Source organism: Hyla sarda, chromosome 3 (assembly GCF_029499605.1).
Source record: "Hyla sarda isolate aHylSar1 chromosome 3, aHylSar1.hap1, whole genome shotgun sequence".
Lineage (NCBI taxonomy): Eukaryota > Metazoa > Chordata > Amphibia > Anura > Hylidae > Hyla > Hyla sarda.
The window spans coordinates 415,279,723-415,287,211 of record NC_079191.1 but is presented as its reverse complement, the minus strand read 5'-3'; positions in this window follow the sequence as shown (position 1 = coordinate 415,287,211).

Genomic DNA, 7,489 nt, shown 5'->3' with positions numbered 1-7,489 from the left:
GCCCCAAAGGTAAGAAACAATATATGCAGTGTTATATTTGCTTTAAATGTCGCAATGGTTTTGCGGCTCCCAGTTTTTTTTTTTCTGGCTCTTTTTGTCTTAAAAGTTGCAGACCCCTGCCCTATCCAAAGGATAGGGGATAAGATGCCTGATTGCGGGAGTCCTGCCGTTGTTGACCCCCGTGATCTTGCACGCGGCACCCCGTTTGTACTCAGTCCTCGGAGCGTGTTCACTCCGGGTCTGATTACGGGCGATCACAGGGCGGGCGGCGTGTGACGTCACTCCTCCGCCCCCGTGTGATGTCACGCTCCGCCCCTCTATGCAAGCCTATGGGAGGGGGCATGAAAGCTGTAACGCCCCCTCCCGTAGGCTTGCATTGAGGGGCGGAGCGTGACATCACACGCCGCCCGCCCTGTGATCGCCCGTAATCAGACCCGTAGCAAACACGCTCCAGGGACTGATTACAAATGGGGTGCCGCGTACAAGATCACGGGGGTCACCAGCGGCGGGACTCCTGCGATCAGGCATCTTATCCCCTTTCCTTTGGATAGGGGATAAGATGTCTAAGCACCGGAGTACCCCTTTAAATACAGTCTAAAGCATAGATCTCGAATTTATCAAGAGCCGTGCGCCTTTTGATAAATTAGGTGCACAATAGACCGGCCTAACGCTCTGTAGTTTGGTCTATATTGATGCGGGACATAGACAACTTTGATAAATATCCCCCAATGTCTCCACAATAAAAGCCGCAGTGTCCCCATAACCAGAGACAAATTGTCCCCAGAATAAGACAGAGTCCTCATAACTAAAGCTACAGTGTCCCCATAACCAGACAGGTTATTACCATAACTAGATACACAGTGGGGGAGATTTATCATTGCCTTAGTGAAATTTGGCGCAAACTTTTTGCACAGTTAGTGTTTGCACAAAAATATGCACTTAAATAGAAAAAAAGGGGAGGGGGGGGCTCAGCCACGCAATATACTATGTGAGGGGGGATAACTACATTGAACAAACAAGCAACAAAACACCAAGACCAGAGTCAATGTACCACATGAAAGCACGCCAATCCAATAATACGTATCAAATTTGAAAAATCTTTATTGAAGGCTCATACAAGTGAAAGATGAAAAAATGACAGACACATACATTTAAAAACACTAAAAAGGTCCACACTGGACCGCACTACACAAGTGAGACATGGTGAGTGTCCCACTAGGGACTGGGACAAAAAATATATATATATATATATATATATGTATTAACTGTGTAATATCCTAAAGTACAATATATGCAGGTATAGTAAAGTCCTCCTAACACTAGATGCTGCGGTATAAAATATGCAGTGAATAGACAATCACAATAGTATAACCTGCCAGCAAAATCACAGTAAAGTGATCAAATTAAAGCAATACGTGGTGTGAAGCTGAATGATGATGTTACACCGCCTAATAAATATGTATATAAACAAATAAAGAGCAAGGAAATAATCAACCAGCCGCCACACACAGACACAAGGATAAGAGGAGGCAAATCCTCAGGAGGAAGTCACTCAGTGACGGAACGCGTGGAGTTTTTGGCACTGGGACGGATGGGTGACATTTTTAGTTCTAATTGTTGGTTTGCAGGTTTTGCCTCCTCTTATCCTTGTGTCTGTGTGTGGCGGCTGGTTGATTATTTCCTTGCTCTTTATTTGTTTATATACCGTATTTTTCGCCGTATAAGCCGCACTTTTTCTTCCCCAAAACTGGGGGGAAAAGTTTGTGCGTCTTATACGGCGAATACAAACACCTATCGCGGTGGTCCCTGCGGCCATCAACGGCCGGGACCCGCGGCTAATACAGGACATCACCGATCGCGGTGATGCCCTGTATTAACCCTTCAGACGCGGCGATCAAAGCTGACCGCCGCGTCTGAAGGGAAAGTGACACTAACCCGGCTGCTCAGTCGGGCTGTTAGGGACCGCCGCGGTGAAATCACGGCGTCCCGAACAGCTTACAGGACCTTACCTGCCTCCTCGGTGTCTGCTCCGGGATCCCCTGCTTGGCGGGCGCTCTCCTTTGACGTCATCACGTCGTCACGCACGCCGTCCCGTCCAAATAGAAAATAATTTCTTCTGTAATATTCAGCAGCTAATAAGTACTGGAAGGATTAAGACTTTTTAATAGAAGTACCCCTTTATGGACTCAGGATTTTTCCGTTTTTGCATTTTTTTTATTGTTTCCTCATCACTAGAGATGAGCAAACTTACAGTAAATTCGATTCGTCACGAACCTCTCGGCTCGGCAGTTGATGGCTTATCCTGCATAAATTAGTTCAGCTTTCCGGTGCTCCGGTGGGCTTCTAGGACTGTATCCACCTTTTCCAGCCCACCGGAGCACCTGAAGGCTGAACTAATTTATGCAGGATAAGTCATCAACTGCCGAGACGAGAAGTTTGTGACGAATCGAATTTACTGTAAGTTCGCTCATCTCTACTCATCACCTTCTAAAAATCATAACGCTTTCAGTTTTGCACCTAAATTCGATATTATGGCTTATTTTTTGCGCCACCAATTCAACTTTGCAGTGACATTAGTCATTTTACCAAAATATCCACCGCGAAACAGAAAAAAAATTAATTGTGCGACAAAATTGAAGAAAAAATTTCATTTAGTAACTTTTGGGGGCTTCCATTTCTACGAAGTGCATTTTTCTGTTAAAATGACACCTTCTCTTTATTCTGTAGGTCCATACGGTTAAAATGATCCCCTACTTATATAGGTTTGATTTTGTATTATAAAATAAATCATAACTACATGCAGGAAAATGTATCCATTTAAAATTGTCATCTTCTGACCTCCTATAACTTTTTTAGGGCTCATTTTTTGCATTGTGATCTGAAGTTTTTAGCGGTACCATTTTTATATTGATTGGACTTTTTGATCGCTTTTTAAAAATTTTTTCATTACATAAAAAGTGACCAAAAATACGCTATTTTGGATATTTTTATAGTTCGGACATTTCCGCACGCAGCGATACTACATACCGTGTATACTCGAGTATAAGCTGAGTTTTTCAGCACGATTGACGATGTCAATCCCTTCATCAGTGGTCTTCAACCTGCGGACCTCCAGATGTTGCAAAACTAAAACTCCCAGCATGCTTGGACAGTTTTGAAACATCTGGAGGTCCGCAGGTTGAAGACTACTGCGCGGGCCTTCGTCATCATACAGACCCCCCCCCCCTTAGTTTTGTACTCACCTCCCCTCGGTGGGAAGGAAGGGTGAGCTGGTCTGGGCCGTCCGGTGGGGAGGGATAGTCGTTCCGGGCTGTACATTTTCACCAGGAGGCCCTCTTCTCCGCTCGCTCCGGACTAGTGACGTTGCCTTGACGACGACGCACAGGGACGTTCATACACAGATCATTGACGTGCATAGACACGGCAAAGATCAGTGTAATCGGGGGTTCATTGCTCAAGCCTGGATTTCAGGCTTGGAGCAATCAATCGCCGATCGGACGTGACGGAAGCAGGTGAGGGGACCTCCGCTCGCGTTCTAGCTGATCGGGACTCGCAATTTCACTGCGATGGCCCTGATCAGCCCGACTGAGCTGCCAGGAAGCTTTTTCTTACATTTTAGACGCGGCGATCAACTTTGAACGCCGCGTCTAAATGTTTAATAGCGCGCTATTAGCCCAGGGTCCTGGCTGTCATTAGCCGCCAGGACCGACCCGGTATGACGCGGGGTCTGCGTTTTATACCGGGATCGGGTGCAGGGCGTACAGGTATGCCCTGCATCCTTAAAAGGTTAAAGGGGTACTCCAGTGGAAAACATGTATATATATTTTTTTTTTATCAACTGGTACCAGAAAGTTAAACAGATCTGTAAATTACTTCTATTAAAAAAATCGTCATTATTCCAGTACCTATCATCTGCTGTATAATACAGAGGAAGTTCATTTATTTTTTAATTTCTTTTCTGTCTGACCACAGTTCTCTCTGCTGACACCTCTGTCCCTGTCAGGAACTGTCCAGAGTAGGAGCAAATCCCCATAACAAACCTCTCCTGCTCTGGACAGTCCCTGACATGGACAGAGGTGTCAGCAATAAATTAACTTCCTCTGCATTATACAGCAGATGATATGTTATGGAATAATTAAGATTTTTTAATAGAAGTAATTTACAAATCTAAAAGAAGGTAAATTGGGGCTCAAGGTCTTGAACAAATGGCCATAGAATATAGTTTGATAAAAAACAGTTTATTATATATGTAAAAAGAACTAGTGGAGATAGGTGTACCACAGGGCCCTTGTGATAACACCACTCCAACAAGTATAACAATAAAATGGTATAGTAAATAAAAATATAAAAATGTGACCACTATAGGAAGGTATATAAATTCCTTTAAATGATGCGCTCGTTTTTTTCAATTGGCGCAATACTATAAAATAGCAACTTAATGGCTGTAACCCGTAGCAACCATATGCGAGACTGTCAGCCGGCAATAGTAATTCTTAATAAGTTCCTTCAGTCCTTAATCAACGATAGATATGAGGAAATGGATATATAAAAAAGGATATAGAAAATGCTGGCCAGCATAAATATTTCGTTTCAACACGTACTTTAAGTTCAAGTCTCTCGCGCAGTCAATTTGTGACAAGTTGTACAGATTTAACCTGCTGCAGCAAATAAAGTCTATGATGTTTGTCAATTATGCAAGCGATACTGGCAGTTATGACAGGTAATTTTGTATCTCACCACTCCCGGGTATGTTCGGTTGCGATCACCTCTGGTCTCAGTGGTCACAGGGGGACGCTGGACGCGTTTCAGGACTGTCTCAAGACAGTCTCGAGACAGTCCTGAAACGCGTCCAGCGTCCCCCTGTGACCACTGAGACCATTTGTATATGGAATTGATATAGCTACATTCCATCTCTAAAGCAACCAGAGAGTAGCGGAGATACCTGTCAATCAAACCACTATCTCTACGCGCGCCTCGCTACCACGAGGACGCTACCAGCATTGCCACTTACCTGCTGTCGGCGGTGCTGCGGATTCACCATCTGGGGATTCACCATCTGGCGATCACCGCCACCTTCTGCTGTCCGGGCGTGGGAGCTGTGAGACCGCTGTTTTGACGCCACTTGCAGGCGCTGCAGGTCCGCGACCCGGCATCCGCCGCCACTGATGCGTATACAATACACTGCGAGGACTGCATCTTAGAAGGGATCGCAGAGGTGATCGCAACCGAACATACCCGGGAGTGGTGAGATACAAAATTACCTGTCATAACTGCCAGTATCGCTTGCATAATTGACAAACATCATAGACTTTATTTGCTGCAGCAGGTTAAATCTGTACAACTTGTTATAAATTGACTGCGCGAGAGACTTGAACTTAAAGTACGTGTTGAAACGAAATATTTATGCTGGCCAGCATTTTCTATATCCTTTTTTATATCCATTTTTTCATATCTATCGTTGATTAAGGACTGAAGGAACTTATTAAGAATTACTATTGCCGGCTGACAGTCTCGCATATGGTTGCTACGGGTTACAGCCATTAAGTTGCTATTTTATAGTATTGCGCCAATTGAAAAAAACGAGCGCATCATTTAAAGGAATTTATATACCTTCCTATAGTGGTCACATTTTTATATTTTTATTTACTATACCATTTTATTGTTATACTTGTTGGAGTGGTGTTATCACAAGGGCCCTGTGGTATACCTATCTCCACTAGTTCTTTTTACATATATAATAAACTGTTTTTTATCAAACTATATTCTATGGCCATTTGTTCAAGACCTTGAGCCCCAATTTACCTTCTTTTTACATTTAACTAATTCATCACCTTGGGTATAGGTGATACAATTGGGTAGCCCAGGTCGTATGGTTATTTGATTGACAAGAGCCTCTCCAAACCCACATTGTATCATTTACAAATCTGTTTAACTTTCTGGCAACAGTTGATTTAAAAAATATATATTTTTTTTCCATCAGAGTACCCCTTTAACTGCGACTTTTGCGTCTTTTTTTTTTAAAATGCAAATGTAAAAAAAAAAAATAATAATAATACTAATTCATACCACCTCTGCCTTACCTTAGAAAAATGACATCATACAGCAAGTTTTGAGATGATTTGGCACACATAAGCCAAAAACACAGCAAAAATTTTTTATTAATAAATAAAAAAGGCTGTAAAGTGGCTGCACTCAGACACATTGATAAATCTTCCCAAGTGTGCCCATAACCAGACCTGTCTGGGCATGCTGGGGGTTGTAGTTTTGCAACAGCTGGAGGCACACTGGTTGGGAAGCACTGCTATATTTTGCACTGGTCCCCCATCTTGTCGCTGTGTGTGGATTTTTGCTCTCGCCTCCCTGTTGGTCATCCCTCAGTGACAGACCTCGGTGCTAAAGTAGATAGAGAACAGGGACTGGGGTGAGGCAGCTGTGTGGCAGACATTTGTCATTTTCAACCGTACTATGTAACTATGGCTCAGGTGGGCTACAATTACCATGGATCATGTACATGGTCTTCGCGTAGAAAGAAGTTCCAGCTCCACGAGGTATAGTCCAAAATATAAAAAAAAATGTTTATTGAAACATCATGATAGAAAAAAGTGAAACAATCTTAAAAAAGGACTGACATGTTTCGGACCGCAGATCCTTAGTCATAGTCACACAACATTAATAGAGACATGAGCCTTATATAACAATACTATGTACAAAGAAAACTTCCTACTGATTATAGAGGAACATTCTTAAAGACATAGCAACAAATAGTGAATTTTGAAATCATTATAAACACATGATCATATAATATAAAAACTTACAAAAAAAGAGAAAGTGCAATGAACAAAACTGAAAATAATGCACATGGTCCTGACACGGAGAATAGGAGAACCTCCCTTGATGTGAAGAGGAGACATGAAACTGTAGACCACTGATCAGGGGAATGTGGGGGCCCATGAATGATAACATACTGCAGGGGGGGACCCACAACATTAAAGGGGTTCTCCGGTGCTTAGACATCTTATCCCCTATCCAAAGGATAGGGGATAAGATGCCTGATCGCGGGAGTCCCGCCGCTGGGGACGCCCAGGATCTTGCACGCGGCACCCCATTTGTAATCAGTCCCCGTGTTCACTCCGGGTCTGATTACCGGCGACCATAGGGCCGTCGGTGTGTGACATCACGCCTCTGCCCCCGTGTGACGTCACGCTTCGCCCCTCAATGCAAGCCTACGGGAGGGAGCGGGATAGCTGTCACGCCCCCTCCCATAGGCTTGCATTGAGGGGCGGAGCGTGACATCACACAGGGGCGGAGGCGTGATGTCACACACCGTCGCCCATAATCAGACCCGGAGCGAACACGCTTCGGGGACTGACTATAAACAGGGTGCCGCGTGCAAGATCCCGGGGGTCCCCAGCGGTGGGACTCCCGCGATCAGGCATCTTATCCCCTATCCTTTGGATAGGGGATAAGATGTCTAAGCACCGGAGAACAC